The sequence below is a fragment of the Protomyctophum parallelum genome, assembly GCF_964188405.1.
Source record: "Protomyctophum parallelum genome assembly, chromosome: 18".
NCBI classification, from domain to species: domain Eukaryota; kingdom Metazoa; phylum Chordata; class Actinopteri; order Myctophiformes; family Myctophidae; genus Protomyctophum; species Protomyctophum parallelum.
In genome coordinates, this window is record NC_139716.1 from 25,662,005 (window position 1) to 25,668,359 (window position 6,355).

Below are 6,355 nucleotides of genomic sequence, written 5' to 3' on the forward strand. Positions count from 1 at the left end.
TTCACAAGAGGCAGCCAGACACGCATGCACAGGACAATTAACAAAGCTTTTTCTCAGATCTTGTGGCAGACAATAGATATACGTTTCGAATGATGAACCGTGGAGTTTTCGGCTCCAGTGATTTAACAAAGTCCTGCTCTAGTTGCTTCCACATCACATGCATCCGTATTGTTCTGTACCACATGGGGGTCATTTGGAAGGGGCCAGGGCCCGTCGGTGGACATGGGGGTCATTTGGAAGGGACCAGGGCCCGTCGGGTGGACATGGGGGTCATTTGGAAGGGGCCAGGGCCCGTCGGTGGACATGGGGGTCATTTGGAAGGGGCCAGGGCCCGTCGGTGGACATGGGGGTCATTTGGAAGGGGCCAGGGCCCGTCGGGTGGACATGGGGGTCATTTGGAAGGGGCCAGGGCCCGTCGGTGGACATGGGGGTCATTTGGAAGGGGCCAGGGCCCATCGGGTGGACATGGGGGTCATTTGGAAGGGGCCAGGGCCCGTCGGGTGGACATGGGGGTCATTTGGAAGGGGCCAGGGCCCGTCGGGTGGACATGGGGGTCATTTGGAAGGGGCCAGGGCTCGTTGGGGAGGAACAATAGAGCCATGGATGCTTGATTATAGGCACCACTGGGTGTCTTTGTTTCATCGATCCCTGTGATGATCCGTGCGGTTTTATCCAAAGCTTGCTAAACACCTCCAAGGTATAGTGATGGGACAAGTATAGTTGCGTGTTTTACTTAAAGATGGAGTGACGTGATTTTTTGTATTTTTTCCAGTTTTTCACGTGTTCATGAGGTGACAGCACTTCATTAGAGGAAGAAATAGAGTCCGCAACACTAAAAACCCAGCTCCACTGGTTTATTGATTCAACGTTTCGATCACTGGGATTGACAGATAAGAAATCTGTGTGAGGCTATTAAAATAGCCAAAAGACCAGAAACCTCAACCTTAAAAATCTTCACTGGAAAAGTGAGAACCCAAAGTATCAAAAACCTCAAAAGAGGAACTCTAATGAAACATAGAGTACAGTGCAAAAGACCTGAAAGGATTTTGACACAAGACAACTTCTTACAATATTCCAAGTTTAGTTAAAATCTTCAGATTCAAAGCTTGTACAAATGTAAAGAATAGCGGAGAGAGAATTCTCCCAAGTGCTCTGAATAAAAGGTCTTTAAAAAAAAAACATATTTATTGCATTTCTTTTTTTTTTTTTTACATAAAAGGTATTTTTTAACATAGCAATAAGATGTGAACATAAAATATGAAACAATAAATCATAATTAAGAAAATACCCAACAGGGATCTTCCTGAAGAAGATCCCACATCATCCCAGTGATCGAACTGCCATTTGTCTCCCTAACCCCCCTAACCCCCTGGCCAAAATATACACGGCTGAAGTGGTAGTGTGTTTATAATCAAAATCCGCAACGTAACTAACTAGTAACTCAAGTTTTCAAAATGATTTAGTCAGTGGATCAGTAAATGTACAATGTTTGGATCTGAGATGTAGTGGAGTAGAAGTATTTTTTTTGAAAATTGGAAAGACTCCAGTAAAAGTACAAATTAATACCTAAAAATGTACTTAAGTATACTTGAGTAAATGTACTTAGTTACTTTCCAGTCCACCACTGATCCTCAGCTTGCTAAACACATAATGATAGCCCAACTGTCCTTCGGCTGTTTGTGGGTCAGCACTATTTCACCCCTAGCTGGCTCTCTTGCAGCGTAATTGCTGAATAGGCGATTTGTTGCTAATTAAATGTTTTATGATTGATTAGGTGTTGTTCCTCAAGACGTTTTTTCCCCCCTCAGGGGCATTTTGATTAATTTGAATCGTCCTCACGTAAATTCCTAAGATGTTCAAGACGATGCACTCAATATCTTCTTGTCAACAGAATTCAGCTCGATGAGGTCATCTGTCAAAAACTAATTTGGGAAAAAAATTAAGAAAAAAATACCTCTGTTGTTATAATTAAGTAGGCCTATAGTCCTCTGTTGTGACCCAGAAATCTATTAAAGTGATGGCTGGTCATACAGTCTTCTTACGACCATTCTGGGCGGGAACCCCTTTTGGTGTTGTAAGGCCGGGTTATGGTATACTTTAGCTATTGAAAAACAGCAGATCTGGTGCTGGCGGCGTGTTTCCTCCATCACTGCCCATACCCGAAGGCGGGGTTGGCGAAAGGGCCTTTCTGTGTGGAGTTTGCATGTTCTCCCCGTGTCCCCTAGGGTAGGTACCCTCACAAAAACATGCAGTAATCCTGGTCACTAAACTGCCTCCCCCTGGCCTGATGGAGGGGAAAGGAACTGGTTTGAATAACGTGTTCCTTCCACACGCTACGTCCAACCAGGGAAACTCCCCCCTGTCAGGTGTAAAGGAGCAACTTGGACACTCAGGCATGAAGGCAGCATGAGTTCAAGTCCGTTGCTCTCCCCATGTCCCCCACATATGGGGACTAGGTTGGTGGAGGGTGTGTAGAGCCCAGGATCACATTAGATGATTGACACAGGGGTGAAAAATGGGTTACAAAATTGTGGGATAAAAAATATATATATATAAAAAAAAGAAAAACAGCAGATCTACAAGCTCATATGCACCGAGTGGCGCTACGAGCTTGTAGATCTGCTTTTTCTTTTTTAATCGTGAAAATGTGGTACAAATCTTTTAATATATATTCTTTCCGAGCGAACGTTTTTAACTAATCTTTGCTTCTGGGGGTCCCTGGAACTACATATTTTCAGATGGGGGTCGGCAGCCAATTACATACAGTATAATCTTGGAGGTCCTTGACATGAAAATGTTTGAGAACCACTGACATAGAAACATGGATTTTTCAGAAAACTGTCAGGATTTAGAAGACATTTGTAGAATCAGTTCTCAGGTCAGCATGTGGTGAGCTCCGAGAACAAGATGGCAGTAATAGTGTCACACTGAAAATTATTATAAGGCTTAAGCACATATACATAATATAATGTGACTGGAGAATGGAGATACTGAGTCAGAGCAGGGGCTTAAAGGACAACTTTAGTTTTTTTTCCAACCAAGGTTCATGTTTTAGGTTGTTATTAGAGAAAGTAGAAGTAGAAGTAGAAGATTGATCATTGTTCATTTTAGGGGGGCGGGGGCATTCGAGCATGGGGCTAAATATGAATGTGTCAAACTGACATATTGAGCCTATACGACACACAGTGTGGCTTACCCCCAGTAGGCTACCTTCACATTCAGTAGATCTTCTGTGCCTAATTTCCTGGGGTCTTTTAGGACTATAGTAAATAATAAAAAAAGAAATCGCCATAATATTTTGTAAAAAAAATACATATTTAGCCCCATGCTCGAATGCCCCCGCCTCACTGGCCAATGGAGTTCTTCCAGCTGTACGCCCGGGGCGAGTTGGTAAAGGGGCGACTGGCTGCTTCCGCGACAGACAGACACTCAGACACTCAGACAGCCGACATGCATACAGTATATGTGAATTGCTTTGCATTGTAATTTGCATTGAAATAAACTACTGTTGTGTGTTGATAATGTGTTTGACAAAACACATTGTGTAACCACTCCAGTTGGCACATCATTTAACTATGAAAGGAATACAGAGACAATTAACAGACAATGGATAATGATCGTCATCATGTGATGATGGGCAACAATTGACATGTTTCTGAATGAATAACAGATGCAAGTTCAGGTTTAGCACCGCCTTGGCAGTTATAAGAACCTGACGCCTGCACATATGGCCTCACAATCGGGAATCAGGGATGGTAGAGTTTTGTGCATATGGTGTGCACGCGCCAGTCTCCTTGCATTCTAATGACTGAGAACTGCCGCTCTATCTGAGAGGTAAAGACAGGGAATATATCTGATTCAAATAAGGTGTAACAGGCTGGGGTATACACTGGTGCTTCCTTTCTCCACCGGAGGTCCTTGACCATAGCGAGGTGAATGTTTGGCAGCTTGTGGTGGCACACTAAAGTCAAATTAAACCATGCAGCACTCTGACTCTGCATATCTCAGCCTTATTGGAGGAGGTGGTGTTGATGAGAAGAGGCTCAAAGTGCACATGACACTTATTTGGGCCACACTAAGCTAGCCTGGCTAATAAGCCAGACTAATATCACACAACACTGTCGTTTTTTTGCCAACGTCTGATTCGGTCTGGCTTATTAGCCAGGCTAGCACTAAGCCACCATGCTTTTCTTGTTGTCGTTCCGAAACAATAAATAAGGCTGTTCGTATATGATATCAACCACCTGGCATTAACTGTTGCCATCGTATCCATGTCATCATCCTCAGGCAGAAGAATCAGCCCCCCCCCCCCCCCCCCCCCCACACACACACACACACACACACACACACGATTTCCCATCTTACTACTGTGTTTGCTACATAGCACTCACTGAGGTTGAGTTGACATAAATTAGTAACCAATTATATTCACTAGATTTATACTATTCTTTATAATAATATTGTTGATCGTTATTTTTAATGTTTTCTCTTGGTTCTCTTCTCTTATGGGAAACCGAGAAGTCAGCTGTCTCTCCCTTTCCTCAGTTCCTCTATCTCTTTCTATCTCTCTACTCTCTACTCTCTCTCTCTCTCTCCTTGACCTTGAACCACAGAGAGAAATAATATAGCCTATGAACAGCATCTATATGACGTCCCTAGCAGATATGGAAACAAGGATAAAAACAGAATGAACAGGAACAAAGGCATCTCATTGCGCACATACCGTACGTACAGTCACACAGTATAGTGGCTTGTCATCATGAGGTCAGACATCCCGTTAGTCAGACCTGCGTGGCATATAAATGGCGTAAATCATGACAATTAAATAGTGTAAGAGCTGCGCAGGTTCTTTGTCAGCAGTATACCACGTTTCTGTTTGCAGAGGCAGGTGGTCAGAGCCTCCTCCACAGTCCACGCTGTCCCCTGGACGACGCGCTCCACGTCCTCGTCGTCGGGCCTGTCCGCCGTGGCTCAGCCCGGCCACAGAGTGCTGCCTGACTCCCTGCTTCGTCAACATCCCTGAGCCTCTGACCTCTGCAGTGTCCTTCATCCAGCCAGCTTGTCCATGCATGCGGCTAACCAGCATGGCACACAGACAGAGTGCACTCTCTCTCTCTCTATATGCCAAACTGTGTGGCATTTATTGAGACCATGCATGCACGCCACGGACCCCCGTAACTCTGGCAAATGGAACCAAATGGACCCATGTGGTGAGGGTCTCCTCTGTAATTCACGTATAACTCGAGAACCGTTCGCCCCACCGACTTCAAATTCGACACACGCGTTCCACACGCCCACAGGGAGTGCAGTGCCCGGTGTCGAGTCCGTCGGATCGCCGGATCGCCGGTTGTCCAGAACCAGCACAGTCAAAGAAGCCTCTGCCCAGGTCCCGGACTGGACAGGGCCAAAATCCAGATATTTCACCCCTACATCTCCATATATGGAGCTGGCCTCGACCTCGCCACAACCTCGCCCTTTATTAGCCAATTGATCACACCTGATCACCCCCCCCCCCCCCAACGGGCACTAGCTGTTCTAGTTTAGTTTAATTTGCACACTGTCAGAGTTACAGAGCTGTATATAAGAGAGTCCATTTGCTTCATAAATATCAATCATTCTGCCCAGGGCATCACTGAAACCCCTCTCAATAAGGACGGCCATGTCACGCGGCGCCCACTTAAAATTTACAATTACAATTTAGGCATTTATCAGACGCTCTTAATCCAGAGCAATTTACATTAAGCAAGAACAAAAAGGCATGGCAATACATCACATACATTAAAAAGTAGTTATCATGAAGTAAGCTAAGAATGTAAGCTAAGAACGTAACAGTGGAATATCTACATAATGAAACTATATAAACTATACATACTATACTATACTATTCATATATACTATAAAGTTCTATGACTACATAAAATGCAATTCTAGTGCTGTCTACGTAACATGCTATAAGTCTGTATAAAATGCTATCTAAGTCCACGTAAAGTGCTATCTAAGGGGCTAGGGCAAGTGCTACGGGCCATGATGGAGTCTGAAAAGGTGGGTTTTCAGACTACGGTGTGTGTGTGCCGCTGTTGTACGACGCTTTAGGCTTTACTCTTACCTCTGCTGTGCCCTTGTTGCCACCAGCAGGTACGTGCTCTCTCTCTCTCACACACTTTCTCTCTCACTCTCTCTCTCTCTGTAATCCCTTATAGCCGAGCGGACAGACTGAATCATTAAACCTCTTGTTGTTGTTGTTATAACTTCAATCTGGGACAGCATCTGTGTCATTTCACTGTAGACGTGCACACGAATACAGAATGTAATGGAATGTCTTGGAGCTCATCTCCCAGGGTCAGCATTTAAAGAA